The 17,057-nt window shown below is 44.8% G+C and overlaps 1 protein-coding gene across 1 annotated transcript in view; it reads right to left on the bottom strand.

Annotated features, from left to right (window-relative positions):
- LOC311311525 (kinase suppressor of Ras 1-like) overlaps positions 1 to 3,458 on the bottom strand; it is a 26,469-nt gene extending 23,011 nt beyond the window's left edge. The window contains exon 1 of the mRNA XM_084441266.1: positions 3,377 to 3,458. The gene's annotated coding sequence lies outside the window, so the exon portion shown is untranslated. The remainder of the gene's footprint in view (positions 1 to 3,376) is intronic.
- Between the last annotated feature and the right edge of the window lie 13,599 nt (positions 3,459 to 17,057).

The following is a 17,057-nucleotide window of genomic DNA, read 5'->3' on the forward strand; positions in this document are numbered from 1 at the left end:
ACACACACACACACACACGTATTGCACGCATGCACACACTCCCTCTCCGTCCAACAGCTAACCTAACCTGAACTGCAGAATGTCAGCCCTCTCAAATCTCCCAAATCAGAAATGGCCACCGAATTCTTCTTGTGCTTCAAAAACATGTTTAGGAAACATATGCAGCCCATTCCTGGTACGCAACGGTTTGGAACACTAGAGAGGTTTTGAGAGTCTACTAAACTAGAGCACATGCAGATATCCAAAGCACATTTCAGGAGGGTCTGACCAATCAGACATCTGTTGTAACTTGTAATTCACCTGAGCAGAGTGTGACACGCTCAACACCAGCTCAGGGTTGGCAGGGCTGGACAAAATACGCTGACAGAAAGTTTATGCCAAGACAAACATGCTGCCATGTCTCACCCGAACAAGAACTGAGGGAATGTTGGCCTACAGTACTTCAGAGTCGGGACGCAAAATCACATGTGCTGGTCCTTACTGGTCCTTACTGGTCGGGCTTCCACTGCAACAGAACAGGCCCACTCACATTCCAAGCTAGATATGCGTTTGTCTCTTTCCTTCCTTCTCTCTGTGTGTCGGTCTCATCTGTTCAGAGTGTTTCTCCTTCAGTAAGTCCATCTGTAGCTTTCACTGGCGAGAAGGGTCCTCTTAAGAGTCCAAAACGTCAGCCAGGTTAAGTCCAAAACTCTTTTGTGCCCTCCTGTCAAGACAGTGTGTGTGCAGCCTGGTTGAATCTGCTACGGTGTATGTGTGTGTATGTGTGTGTGTGTGTGTGTGTGTGTGTACTCCTGCTCTGCCAACTGCAGTGTGTGTGTGTGTGTGTGTGTGTGTGTGTGTGTGTGTGTGTGTGTGTGTATGTGAGAGGTATGTGGGAAGGCAGGAGTGGGGGTGTAAAAATAGCATGCAGGGCAAAGACAGTGAGGGTGTGGGGGGTGGTGGTAAAGCAGCTGACTCGACACATTCTAGAGCCTCAGAGTCAGTTTGGGGGAGGGCTCATCACGGAGGGCAGGGGGGGGGCGTGAATGGATTTGGTGAAAGAGCAAGTTAAAGGAGTAGTAAAGGGAAAATGCATGTTTAGCCCTGTTTTAATGTTACTTATGATCATATACAATGGTTCAGATCAAAACGTTTACAAAGCTAGCATTTTCGAGAAAGTTGATAGGGTGTAATTGGTGTCCGTTGGTGTTCTGACATCAAATTCGCCGCAAAGTATGAATCCTGTAGGGTTTTATTGATCATTTTATGAAATCCATTGACTTCTTTTGAAGCGACCGTTGTAGATGTGTAGATCAATCCGCAGAGGGGATTCAGGAAGCGGAACTACTTACTATTGTTATTGTTTATATTGCTAGGCTACCTAGTTTACGGAAGTTTACACACGTATGTGCTGCGACTAAATAGTTCTATGCTAAATATTTAAAAAAGCCTTTGCAGATTAACTAGAATCTTACTTTATGGCAAATTATATGTCAGAACGCCAACTAACACCTAGGTGAGTTTCTTGTCTTTGAAATCGAGAGTTTAACATGTTTTTGAATGATTTTTCAAGATGCCCATCCACATCCATTGTAATGACCAAAATGGTGGTAGACCAATTATCAACTTTCTCGAAAATGCTAGCTTTGTCAATGTTTTGATCTGAACCATTGTATATGATCATAAGTAACCTTAAAACAGGGCTAAACATGCATTTCCCTTTACTACTCCATTAAGGCAAAATAAGATTAATATTGACATCCATCTTAACCTGGACATCTCTACCTCAGTCCCCCTTAAACCTGGACATCTCTGCCTCAGCCCCCCATAAACCTGGACATCTCTGCCTCAGCCCCCCATAAACCTGGACATCTCTGCCTCAGTCCCCCATAAACCTGGACATCTCTGCCTCAGTCCCCCATAAACCGGGACATCTCTGCCTCAGTCCCCCTTAAACCTGGACATCTCTGCCTCAGTCCCCCATAAACCTGGACATCTCTGCCTCAGTCCCCCTTAAACCTGGACATCTCTGCCTCAGTCCCCCATAAACCTGGACATCTCTGCCTCAGTCCCCCTTAAACCTGGACATCTCTGCCTCAGTCCCCCATAAACCTGGACATCTCTGCCTCAGTCCCCCTTAAACCTGGACATCTCTGCCTCAGTCCCCCATAAACCTGGACATCTCTGCCTCAGTCCCCCTTAAACCTGGACATCTCTGCCTCAGTCCCCCTTAAACCTGGACATCTCTGCCTCAGTCCCCCTTAAACCTGGACATCTCTGCCTCAGTCCCCCTTAAACCTGGACATCTCTGCCTCAGTCCCCCTTAAACCTGGACATCTCTGCCTCAGTCCCCCATGCTGCGCCTGCAGTCTAACTCTCTCAACCTCTGTCTCCTTCTCTTGGCTGACCTTCCTCATTTAAATCCCCAGTATTTGTAAACAGAGCTTGACAGAGCCGGTTCAACTGGTTTATAAGTGGTACTGTAGGCACTAATAGGAGGGAGCGTCCCTGTATGTGGGAACATGGCAAATGCACGACACCGTAACACAATCATATGAGATCTCATATCACATATGAGAAGGATGTGAACCATCTGTCAAAAGACAGAACCCCTGGAAAGCGGCCAGACCAGACTCTGTCTCTATCCTGAAGCACTGTGCTGATCAGCTGCCCCCCCCCCCCAACACCTCACTAGAGACATGCCATGTGTCAGCCTGCTTCAAAACCTCCACCGGTACTAAATTGCCAGTTTGGGAACCTTTAAGGTGTAGATATATACCTAGGACTACCTATATACTGAGGAACTGATCAGTGCTGGGACACTAAGGACAAGCGATGACAAGAATTCCTATGTACCTGAACTGGTTATATATGGCAAGAATAAACTCTATTCAATTCAATTTGTACACCCACTGTATATTGTTTCTCTTTGTATTCGTAGTTTGTACTGCTCATTTGCACTGTCCTGTCTTTCTCTTAGCTCTGTCCTGTCTCGCACCTGCTGTTGTCTCCATGTTATTCACCATTGACCGAGACAAATTCCTAGTATGTTATAAATTACATGGCAATACATTTTCTGTAAGTTTCCAAATTGTGTCTGCCACAAAGCCACTGTGTACGTGTGCATATTAAGTACAGCTGCCAAAGGTCAGGACTTGAAGCTCAACCTCAAGAGGCATCAATGTTAGCTTGTGTCAATTGATACTTATATTCAACAAGGGGGGGTATCAGATATGTGCTCTGTGTTTTAGCTGCATACACATTTGAATGAGCATTGTGGACACATGCAGGTCCCCTTCTGTTACCCTGGAGATGGACAGAGATGGGCTGGTGATTCTGCTACGCAGGCCATCGAAAACACACAGACACGTGCACACACACACACACACACACACACCTGTATGAGTTTAGGTGGAAGGTTGATGGTGCGGAGCCAGTCCACCAGTCGAGGGTAGCACTGCAGAGCCGGAGTCCTGCTCCTCTCAGGCACCATGTGTTTATGCTGCAGCTGTTTACAGATGTACTTGGTCAAATTCTCCTGTAGGGGGCGACAGGAGGATGATGTTACCTTCACTCCTGTCTGTCACAAAGTCACAGAGTAGAAAGCAAAATAATAGGCTTCTTTTAACAAGACAAGTTGACTGAAAACAGCAACCGAAGAGCTGCAGGGGATAGAGACACAGACAGACACACACACACACACACACACACACACACTCTCTCTCTCTCTCTCTCTCTCACACACACACACACACACACACACACACACACACACACACACACACACACACACACGCAAACTGCCACACACACACACACACACACACACACACACACACACCACAGAGCAAGGAACTGCATTAACACCTAGCAGTATGCACTCGGAGGTACCTTGCTCAAGGCCTTGGGCTAGTGGTACCAGCAACTATTTAGCAGCCAGATCCAAGCATTGTTCTCTCTGTTTGACTTCATTCGGTTATTAAGTTTGTGTCCAAACTGAAAACCTTGTGAAAGAGACAGTTGGTTTTGATTTCTTGTTATTTGGAGTGCAGCGTCTCGTATGTAAAATCAGGATGGGGGTGAGGCACCTTCAGCCTGAGGAAATCCCCCACAGCTGGGGGCTGTGCTGGGCTGAAGTTAAAAATGCTTAGCCCTACAGAGACTGAAACCCAAGCACTACAATAGACACAACTTCTTTTAAAACATTTCATGGGTAAGACAAAGTGTCAAACAGGAAGCTGTGGGAGACCGCATCCGGGGGTCACCACTAAGCACCCGTAACACAAAGTCAGAAGGAAGAACTCGCACAGTGCTAGACTGTGCTTCGTACTAGGGCTTGGTTAAAAAAATTGATTAATCGATTCTGAATCGACTCTGAATCAAATGATTCAGAATCGTTTCATGAATCCCAAAATCGATCTTTTATTTAATGAATGAATAGTTCATTAATTCATTCAATGATTCATTCATTTTTGGAAATCAGTATCGATACCCAGTCATAGTATTGATGTGTTGCATAACTTGGCAGTCATGCAATGGCGATCTGGTCATCGGGACGAATCCCGATGGGCCAGTTCTCAAGTGGGCCGGTATGGGCCGGCTTGGATGCCCGCACGAGCATGACAATCGGAATTGCCCCCCCCCCCCCCCCCCACTCAACAAATTGGAAATCCCGTTCAGTGGGCCGACTGGGGCTACGTTGCCCGACCTGAATTATTTCCCCAGTCCGCCCCTTCAGTCATGTAATTAAGGTTACAGCTAAAAAAAAACAGGTTTTAGTAACACTAACTGAATCGATATTGAATCGAATCGTGATAATCGATTCTGAACCTTGTGAATCGGAATCGATTCTTGAAATTTGAATCGATACCCAGCCCTACTTCGTACCCAGTCACACACAAATCAGAATCTCCCATCGCCACCGATTGGGCAGTAATTAACCAATGACAAGGCTTGTCCCCAAGACCTACACCGGGGAGTCAGACTACACACAAATATGCCGTACCATGTACTGCATCGTTTGCCAGATTTATACACACAGTTTTGTTGTGGAATGTGGGCTCCTAGACACGACGTTCTGTTCTCTGTGTGCAGAATAAAAGATGCCATGTCAGTTCAACTCATTCAGTAAGGTTATAGCAAGATGCCCTGATAAGGGGTGTGTCCATAGGTTGCTTCTGTGCTCTCAAGAGCAGCTAGCCCCAACTCTCCCTCCAACACATAGATAGCTCAGCCGTAGCCTAACCCTAGCCCACATAGATAGCCCAGCCCTAGCCTAACCCTAGCCCACAAAGATAGCTCAGCCCTAGCCTAACCCTAGCCCACAAAGATAGCTCAGCCCTAGCCTACATAGATAACTCAGCCCTAGCCTACATAGGTAGCTCAGCCCTAGCCTAACCCTAGCCGACATAGGTAGCTCAGCCCTAGCCTAACCCTAGCCCACATAGATAGCCCAGTCCGGGCTCAGAGCCAAATCACACGAGCCAACGTGGCCTCTGCCAACTTCTAGATTTGGGTCTCAGTCCTCCTGAGCCAAGATAAATGGTGGCACTTCTGGACTTGAGCTTCGTGATCAAGGGCTTGTTTGAGCGTATCGGAAATGCACAGTCAGTGATCAGAAACAACCGCGCAGTGCTGGTTAATTCCCCCTTGGTTCAGCCCACAGAGGCTTGACTTGACACCGCTGTTGGCCCCATGAAGAGCCCCCATGATGATGCACCAGTGAAAGCCCACATGATGATGACCAGTGAAAACAGCAGAACAACAGCTCAAGCTCCAGTCCAGGCATCTCACAGATCTGTGGGACAGACATTGTGTTTTTGACTGTCTTCGAGAGACTACGTATGCAGATAAGCCTCAGCGAGGCTGCTTTGTCCCTTCATAACGACATGAGAGAGCAGGGGGCTCGTCTCCTATGTCCAATGTAAACACAACACAGGCCGTCTGCATGAGCTAACCGGAGAAATCTGATTCCCTCAGTCATGCAGCCTCAGAACGGGTCCAACAGACAACCGACAGACGGAACTATCGTGGGACAGAGGGAGAGAGAGAGAAAGGGAGAGATAGAAGGAGAGAGAGGGGGAAAAAGAGAGATGGAGAGATGAGAGACGGAGACAAAGGTCTGTCACAGGCCTTCATCTCCTTCTGTTGCTCTGGTTCATGTTGACTGATGGCGCCGAGAGCTCTCTGAAAACCCCTCTCTGTGCGCAGCGGTCATGAAGAGAACGGCCCTCCATCTCCTTCACCCCTGTCTCCCTCCTCTCTCTGGCTCATTGTCTGCTTTTCTTGTTTAACAGAGCGCTCTGAGAATGCGTGGGAGGGAGAGAGGTCTAAATTTAGATGCTGCCTCAGCGTAGTAGACAACAAGAGCTCCAATCTCTTTCCAGCAGCGAGGCAGCGACGCCAGCAACGGTCTCTCAGATGCTCTGAATAACATCGGCCCTGTGAGAGAGCTGACACTCTGAGGCCACCTTCCCTCATTTGTTTGTTGACGAGAACTACCACGAACACACATCACCATGATGAGACAATAATATCTGTCATCTCTATGCAAAATGCCTTTGCATGGAGATTGAAAATGCAGTTCTATGCAGTGAGTGAAACACATTGCTTGACTGAACTGATACCAGCAAGGATCACACTGGAAACAGGTGCACGAAGACAATGGGAAAACCAGCATTGCCATATAAAAAGATCAATTCAGAATAAACAGCCTATATTATATAAATCTAAGCTTCAGAGCAAGAGTGTCCCAAGTGTCTTTTTGTCGTAATGATGAGTCGTCGAGAGTGGCAGAGTCGTCAAGGCCAACGCAGCTTCACTGTGTAGCCTAGGCCTACACAAGTTATCACTGTGAGACATGAGAGGAAGACACTTGATTTTAACCAACTTTCCCACACAAAGGTTACTCTCCAGATCATTCATCTCCAACATGTGATTGGAAGCCCAGGCTTTGAATCTCCCCTTGCCAGTAAAGTGATTTACAACAATTTAGTGTCTTCTTCTTCTTCTATAAGCATATTCCATCTCCCAGACAGACAGTAACTTGCTGTTAACACGCAGCTTCTATAAATCAACCGACTCCACTAGACTAACTAGATTAATATGTTTAATTGATAAATGATTTTATCTTTATTATTCAATGTCTGTGTGTAGGCCCGTTGTATTGCATGAGTAGAAACTTGTTGAACATCAACAGCACTAGAGGCGACTTTCGAGGACCTGCTCTGCTCTGTCCTCTGCTCGGCAGGTGCGGTGATTCAAATGATGGACATTTCACTTTTTTAAACGTGCATAAATGTTTTTCAAAAATGAACTTGAGTAGCCTACTTTCCAAAGCTACCTGTATTTTTATACATTATAAAGTTATTTGCCAGCCTACCTCTAAGGTCCGTATCTCTTTCTGGGTGAGGTCGTTGGAAGTGAGGCACTTTGTCCTGAGCGCTTGTAAGCTGGATATGGATATCTCAATCACACTCTGGATCAGTTCGACCTGGCGAATAGCTTCCACCGCCTCTCCACCATCAGAGACTTCGCTGCTTCTCACACGCTCACTGGTCATTGGCACCCTGTCCATCTCTCGGCATTGACGCTGCTTGAAAGGTTTGGTTTGAATAATAAAAACTTAACACTGCTGGGTAAAGGCAAGAAAGCGATATGTAAAAAAGCATCATAGATGTGTAACATGAGACACGGAAACTGGAAAAGTACTTCGGTTTGGCCACTTGACACTAGTGTGTCATAGTTTGCATACATCTTTAGCTTCCGTGTTTCTCCATGTTGAAGATCTCTGGTTTCTGTCACTCCAACCAACTGCTACTGTCTAGACGTGATGCATTGTAGGAGATGTAGTTGAGTAGCCTAGGCCACTATACGATCGAGACTTATACAATGCGTTATTGGTCGGGAAAATACATCGCCTATTCGAAACGCGATAATCGTTACCCCAACATTAAAGATTAATGATTTGAAGAGGATCGAGGGGGCAGATGCAGGTGACGGGGTGGTGGTGGTGGTGGTTTAGTGCATCTGACCGGTGGAAAAGTGACCGAGGGTTAAGCCTACAGTAGACTACCACTGTTATTTGAGCGAGGTACAGTAGGTCTACTAACGCCAACACTAGCTCAAAACATTGTAAATCGCTTTGGATAAAAGCTTACGCAAATAATTTGTGGAGTTGTATGACTTTTATCCCGTAACGTAGCCACTAATTAAAACTAGAACAATTTAGGTCTAGCATATCGTTTCCCAGATAGCAAGCGGATGTGTAATGATTCTGGGCCATATATGGGCCGGAACTAAGCCACAAGGGCCAGATCTGGCCTGTATATGGCCCAGATCCGCTTGCTATCTGGGTTGTGACTACAAGAAAATCAAAAAAATTCAACCATAGCTACCATAATAGGAGGATGAAAAGACAAGCCTACATTATAGAGAACAGAATATTAAAAGGTCAAAGTCTCATCAGACTACCTGGCTGTATCAGTGCCCTTCTCTCTGGATCTTTTTTTTTTTTTTTTTTTTGGAGGACATAACATTAACCACATACAATTACAACATGAATAATATAGTCAAAGACAACATTTTACACGCAACGCAAGACAAGACAAAACAAAACAAAACAACAAAGGCAGGATTAGGGAGGGGAAAGAGGAGTGTAGATCAGACATAACAATCAAGGTATACAGTACAAACAAGCATACACAACATATAGGGCCTATATACATGTATACATGCAACACATATACACAGACACATATGTACACATACATGCATACAAAACGGACATACAGTACAAGCTTCAATCATAAAGAAAGAACTTCCTTGGGGAGTGTATTAAGAAATGAGCTGACCTTGGACCATATTCCCTGCTCCCCTCTGTCAGCATAAGATAAATATGAGGTAGCTCCCTCCATACTGACAACATTCAAAAATTCACTCAGCCAGTTATTTAAACAAAAGCAGTTATGTTTCCTAACCTTCCAGTTCATCAAGATAAGCCGAACTGTGGATGCATATGCGAGAGAGAGAATTTTCTGGACAACTGCATTATGCAGGCCATCCGCATACTTGCCTAGCAGACATGCTGCTGGTTCCATTGTGATCTCTATGTCTAATATCTGAGAGAGTGTCTCCCCAACCATCTCCCAAAGGGGTTTTACTGTTGGGCAGTACCATAGAGAGTGCACCAGCGTGCCATTCTTCCCACAGCCATGCCAGCAGAGGCCAGGCAGAGATGGATCCATTTTGTTCAGTCTGGAGGGAGTAATGTAAGCTCTATGCATGATCTTGAACTGGATAACCCTAAGCCTCACCCTTTTTGATTTAGTTAGTGAATGTTTCCAGATATTGTCCCATTCATCAGGGGAGAGGGAGATATTGAGGTCTTGCTCCCACTTCATCTGTGTCTGGAAATTAGTATTGGGGATGGAGAGGAGAAAACGCAAATGTATGTTAGAAACCAGTCCTCTCTCATCTGTAATCTTTTTAAGATCGACATCTAGCTCACTGTGGCTACTCACCAGGGTGCCGCTACCTCTCAGCTTTTTAACAATAGATCTTAGCTTCATATATAGAAAAAATGAGGAGGCATCTATTTTGAATTTTGACCTCAGTTCTTCAAATAAGATTATGGCCCCATCATCCACAATCTGTCCTACTTGGTGTACACCCTGATCTTGCAACTGTTTATTATCTAATGTGTCGCCCCCCGCTGAAAAAAGAGGGTTCCTCCAGATTGGGCTTCTCTCTGGATCATACCATGCATGCATTGCTATAAGAGCGACTCTGTTAGGAAAATGCAGCTTAGCTACAGGTACATAGATCCTAGCCTATATTGTATAGATGGATAGATAGATAGATAGATAGATAGATAGATAGATAGATAGATAGATAGATAGATAGATAGATAGATAGATCATATGGATAGAGAGATGGATAGATAGATCATATTGACACAGATGGATAGATAGATCATGGATAGATAGATAGATAGATAGATAGAAAGATAGATAGATAGATAGATAGATAGATAGATAGATAGATAGATAGATAGATAGATAGATAGATAGATAGATGGATGGATGGATGGATGGATGGATGGATGGATGGATGGATGGATAGATACTGTAGATAGTTAGATCATATTAATTGTGTCTGGAAAATGACAACAATAAGCTCTGACACACTAGTTACCCCCCCCCCCTCTCTGACACACTAGTTACCCCCCTCCCCTCTCTGACACACTAGTTAACCCCCCCCCTTCTGACACACTAGTTACCCCCCCCCCCTCTCTGACACACTAGTTACCCCCCCCCCCCCCCCCCGACACACTAGTAACACAAACACACTGTCTTCTTTACTCTTTCATTCTCATCTCCTTTGTCTCTCTTTTATCTCTCACTTTCTCTCACACAGACACACGCAGTCTTCACCTGCTTCCTTTCTTCTACGCTCATCTTGACATCACATCCTCCATCTTATCTCTGATCCACCACACTAACTGTCACCGTGCATCGAAGCTCCCACACAGCACCCCCTCTCAGCGCTTGTTGACTCGCAGGATTTTCCCATGATGTCATCATCACGCATAGCCTACCTTTCTCGTGGGGCTGAGCCATAGAGCAGGCGGAACAAACACAAACCATTATGCTTAATAACATCCTACTGAGTGGTGAGGCTGTCAAATAAAACAAAACATCGAAATCCACCCACACCATCTATAAAACTGGCATCAACTACTCATCTTCTCTGCATTGGCTGATCGTCTCTGCTGCTACGGGGGGAGCAGTCATAAACGGCAGTCACAAGTGGCTGAACTTGGTGGTAACTGGTAACTCCCTTTTTGAGATAATGAAGAGTTGTCATGAAAACCTAAAACCAGAATACCAAAGCAGATAACTCATCTTGTGTAGCCTACACACCTCATACATTAGTGGTTGTAGCCTACAGTACACACCTCATACATTAGTGGTTGGAGAGAGTCAGTAAAGTATTAGTCCCTTCATGTCTACTGCCCTCTGTCTACAGGTGGTTAGTTTCTACTGGTTTCTATTGATGATTTAATCTCTTCTGTCCACAATCTAGAGGTAGTTATAATTTCTACTGGTTTCTATTGATGTTTTTGGAAGCTTGAGTGTTGTTTTGAAAATCGGTCCAAAAGGAAAGATGGAGAGAATATAACCAGAGCTGTGTTCGGAATCGTTCCCTCGTGCCCTCACTCCCTATTCCCTATATAGGGTTCAACATTTAGTGAACTACCTAGGGAACGGAAAAAATGTAGGGTACATGCACTGTTCCCTGCAAATCAAGGTGAATTGTGTGTAATAAATAGTGGACTATATAGGGAACGAGAATTCCGTGGAGAATTCGGACACTACAAACAAAATGGCTGACGCCCTATATAATGCACTGAATGGGGAACTGAGTGAATAGGGAGCGATTCCGAACACAGCTCTAGTTTCTGTTTAGTTTGTGCACCAAGATGAAGCCTGGGCTGACATGCTGGGGCCTGCACGTTCCCATGGGAACCATGTCTGTAATACTTCCATGATGGGAGCACTCCCGACCAGCTGGAGACCCAGCTCACTGCCTGACTGGCTGTGGAGAAGCAGAGCTAGCCAGCTCACTGCCTGACTAAAACAAGAGGCGGAGGACAATGTCTCTACTTTCCCAATTTACGTCTCTACTTTCTCAATTTAAAAGGAAAGGGCGCAGGTAAGAATATACATAGGCTAATAGCAGTGACTCCCCATTCATTTACATTGTAGTCATTTAGCAGACGCTTTTATCCAAAGCAAATTACAATAAGTTAATTTGTCTAGAGAGCAAGTGAGCCGACTGTAGCCCACATCCCAGCCATTGTCAGTAAGGCCTTCTATAAGAACAATTGAAACCAGCAGTCACAGTGCTAGAATACTCCCTCGTGGCTCGCTCTCTCTCTCTCTCTCTCTCTCTCTCTCTCTATTATTTCTATAGCACCACTGTATATTTTAAAAGCCTGTCTGATAGGTATTTAGGTGATTCATTATGTATGGATTTATAGACTGATAAAATAATCTTAAAATCTATTCTAAAACTGAACCAGTGTGACGAGTGTAGTGATTTTAAAACTGGTGTGATGTGAACCCTCCTTCTGGTCTTTGTAAGAACTGGTCAGGTGTAAGAACACGTGCTGCAGCATTTTGAATCCGTAGTTGACTTATCACTTTTTTTGGCAGGCCAGACAGGAGAGCATTACAATAGTCGCAGCAGCACATATGTGTGTAAACTTCCGCAAACTAGGTAGCCTAGCAACATAAACAATAATAGCTACCGTAAGTAGTTCCGCTTCCTGAATACCCTCTGCGGATTGATCTACACATCTACAACAGTCGCTTCAATACAAGTCAATGGATTTCATAAAATGATCAATAAAACCCTACAGGATTCATACTTTGCGGCGAATTTGATGTCAGAACACCAACGGACACCAATTACCCCCTCGGTGAGCTTCTTGTCTTTGAAATCGAGAGTTTAACATGTTTTTGAATGATTTTTCAAGATGCCCATCCATATCCATTTTATGACCAAAACGGTGGTAGAGCAATTATCAACTTTCTCGAAAATGCTAGTTTTGTCAACGTTTTGATCTGAACCATTGTATATGATCATAATTAACCTTAAAACAGGGCTAAACATGCATTTCCCCCTTACTACTCCTTTAAACGTTCAATTGAGCTGTAGTCAAGTGGTGTCACCGAAATGTAGAGCTGGGTGTCATCAGCATAGATATGGTAACTAATGTTGTTCATTCTGATGACATTGTGTAGGTATAACATGTACAGACTGAAAAGTAAGGGCCCTAGAATTGATTCTTGTGTGACCCCACATCATCTCAGTGTTTTCTGAGCTGTGGTCACCAAGATGACGAAAAACTCTCAGTCACTTCTGGACTGAACCAGTCAAGGACTGGACCGGAGAGGCCAACTCAGTTCTCAAGTCCTTTAACAAGGATATTATGATCTACTGTACCGTGTCAAACGCTGCATTCGGCTCCAGGATGACTAGGACTTTTTTGAGTCAACATTGGTTCTGAGTTCATTGACAGCCTTGACCAGCTGTCTCTGTGCTATAATGCAGGCGAAAATCTGAGTCTTGAGTCACCATCATTGTCTACATGCAGATTAAAGTCGCCAGTGATAATAATCTGATCACAGTTTGTGTGGATCAAAAGGTAGGGCATTTCTTAGGTGGTCTATAGACAGTTAGATTACTGCTAGAACTGGGGAGTGGCATTTTAAAACTACAGCGTGGTATTCAAATGAGGTAAAACCATCAAAGGAAATGCTCCTGCAGCCCAGAGCATCAGTTGCTATGGTGGCTGTTACTCCCCCCTTTCTCCCAGTTCTGGTAGACTGTGAGAAACTAGCCTAGATGGGGGGAGAGGCTTCTATCAGGGCTGCGGATCCATTTGTAACCAACCAAGTTTCAGTCAGAAACATACAGTCTACTTTATGTTCACATATAATACTTTATGAGAAACGTCTTGCCAGCAAGGGACCTGATATTAAGAATTGCCCCTCCGGGTGGGGGGACTGGCTCGAGCTACACTTTGTAAAAGGCACAGATATCAAATTGTCTGTGGATACTCCATTTGGTCTGTGGCTGGCTCTGAATGTTCTTGAAAATGTCTAATCGTGTTATAGGCCTACCACTAGAAACACTAGTCACTACAAACTGTTAGATCGGAGTTAGTTACTTGGTCGAAAATAGCTTACCACCAAATCAGTTTGTGTGCACTGAGTCAATAGGGTCGGGAACCAGGGAAGATGGATCGGTAGAATTTTCAACACGATGTCAGAAGCTATTGTCATGGAGAGATAGCCTAATCTGCAAGTTATGTCCAGGTGAAACTCAGGTGGGATCAACTTCATTGTATAGCCTACAAGATATTTTAGATGCACACATATGATGGAACATCTCAGGTATTTTCATTGCACACACGTTACACTTGCTGTAGGCCCACTCTGTTTAAGAAACCTGCATCTAGTCGCACATCTTTTTAAAAGTTGTGGTTGTTATAGCTAGTAGCCTTGTGACTGGCTTTGACAGCATGTCACATTCATATCAGTCAATTCGATCTACAACCATTGGCTCTGATGAGCACATTTCAAGAATGATTCTTTCAATAACTGGTCTTCAAATGTCTTTCCGACCTCACTTCACTTTAGTGTATGATGATCTACCGCCCTCTACTGGTGCAACTATGTAGGCTACACTACGTGGAAATACAAGGGACTGGACTGAGAGCTATCACACATGCAAACATAGGTTGGCACGTTTTCAAATGTGGGTTTGCTGAAAGAGTACTGAACCAAACTGAAGTGTGTTTCATTGCTTTTATGTGAAATGTTTCTTGTATCTGAGATGTTTCTCGTCAAGTATTCTACACTGAAAAATAGTATTTGTCAGGATTAGGCCCTCCTCCTCACCCAATTCCAGGAAACTGACCCAAATGTGTTTATGTCATGTGAGGAGGAAGGGGTTGAGACCGGAGAGAAGAGACGACCACAAAACACGTTCAGAAAGAACAGGAAGTGAGTCATGGCTTCTGTTGGATTTCAGCACAGGAGGTGGAGACAATCAGAGGAAAGGGTTTGGGGTAGTTGGGGTAGTTGGACAGGCAGCGTGGATACATCTGTACTATGGGGATCTGAGCTCCAAGCAGATAGTCTGTGAATGTCCATTGGAGTGACATGACACCACCAGAAGAAAGTCATTCATTTTCTAAATGCATCCGAGGATTTGATTGAACTGAGTTGAGGGTGAAGCCTGCCACTAAGCAGGGTGGGTAAAGGAGGCGTTACGATTCGAATGGAACATGACTCACAGCAGCACCATTCTGGTTTCTGTTACTGGTGTGGAGTCTGTCACGTCTGCTACTTAAGCAACTCATACCTCGCATTACTATCTATTTCAACAGTGTTGGATTGCTGTGTTTGACCGCAGACCCGGTAGACACTATGGTACGGAAGAAGTTGTCGTTCGCTATTTGCGTGCTTAATAAAGCAAAGTTCACACATACACACACACAGACATACACACACAATTTGTCTTAAACTATCAAAAGCACAATCACAAACTGATATACAGTAAATGGTTGATACATTTGATACTTGAAAACTAAACAACTGATCTGGCTTTGAACCAGGGCAAATTGACTCAGAGGCTTTAGTTACACACTCTTTCTTTTCTTACTAAAAGCAGGGTGTTATATAAATGCCAGATACTGTCACACCCTGTCCATGACACTCCTCCCCCTTCAGCCCCTGAGACATCTACAAGTAGGCCTACAGACCTCAGGACACATCTACAAGTAGGACTACAGACCTCAGGACACATCTACAAGTAGGACTACAGACCTCAGGACACATCTACAAGTAGGACTACAGACCTCAGGACACATCTACAAGTAGGCCTACAGACCTCAGGACACATCTACAAGTAGGCCTACAGACCTCAGGACACATCTACAAGTAGGCCTACAGACCACAGGACACATCTACAAGTAGGCCTACAAACCTCAGGACACATCTACAAGTAGGCCTACAGACCTCAGGACACATCTACAAGTAGGACTACAGACCTCAGGACACATCTACAAGTAGGCCTACAGACCTCAGGACACATCTACAAGTAGGCCTACAGACCTCAGGACACATCTACAAGTAGGCCTACAAACCTCAGGAGACATCAGGTTCAAGCAGAGCTTCTTGGTGTCGTATCTCTGTACTGAGAATGACCATGTCGCCTGGCGACGAGCGGCTTCCAGACAGCTACGGCCAATGGGGAGAACAGAGTGGTGGACCACGATAATGTGGAACCAGCCCAGCAGAAAGAGATGGAGATATAGACCGTATAGGACAGCGTAGGACCAACGCCTTCTTGAGATACAAAGAAGTCATTGTTTTTCCACGTCATCCTCTCTCTCTCTCCTCCTCTCCCTCTGTTTCTCTCCCTGTCTCTCCCCCTCTCCCTCCCCTTCTCTCTGTCTCCCTCTCTCCCTCCCCCTCTCTCTTCATTTCTCTGTTAATTCCCCTCACACTCCTCCTCTGCTATTTTTATTTATTTATCTTTCTCTGTCCTTGGCTGCCCCCCCGCCCCTATCTGATTCTCTCTCTCCTTCCCCTTTCAATTTTTTTCTCTCTCTATGTTTATCTCTGAGGTAGATTATATTTCAAAAGGCATGCTCAGTGCATGTGACTTGCTCCGTCCCAAAATCAATGCACACATTATGTAGGCCTACACACTGGGTTTCACAAAGCTCGGAGGAAACATTGGATAACTCACATTGTGGGTCAGGCATTATGCTACAGTCAAGAAATAGGAAATGGTTATTTTACTGTAACAGTCACCCACCATCTTTTACATGGGTTTACAGTAAGATGAGTCATCAACGATAGATCCGTTTGAGCTGCTTGCGACTCCTGACAAGAGGCTGTTTCTCTTCTTTACATGGTGGGTCACACACAGCGTCCCAAACCATTAACATTAGTGAACACTAAGAGAGACCAAGGGTTGCGTATGTACAATCAAAACACTGCATGCTACGCATCACACTCAGCCGCACAACAAATCCCTTCCTGTTATGATGGCTGCTGTGTGGGTGGAGCCACTGTATTGCTCTACTTGTTGACCATCAGACCTCAATCCCCCCCACACACACACACACACACACCACACACACACACACACACACACACCACCCATCGCAATCAGGCCTAGGCTTTAATGTTTAACCTGGGTATTAAGGATCCAGATCAATGATAAACCAGCCAGTGACTGATAGACTGCTGGTAGATTTCCACATGGGAGAGGGAGGATCCTTAGCAGTCATCAGGTAGTTTTCCAGGTTTTTACTATGTTGTTAGTGACCCTACGGACACATGACTTGAAGGCGTCACGTGAAGCGTTTTTTCATTACAGTTTTCACAGGGTTTTACATGTCACGTGTTTGTTGTTGATAATAGACATTGAGAAACATTTAATGCAGAAAACACCACAGCACTCTCAAGTTCAAAGTTCTATTGGTCACATGC

Source organism: Borostomias antarcticus (assembly GCF_949987555.1).
Source record: "Borostomias antarcticus genome assembly, chromosome: 1".
NCBI lineage: Eukaryota > Metazoa > Chordata > Actinopteri > Stomiiformes > Stomiidae > Borostomias > Borostomias antarcticus.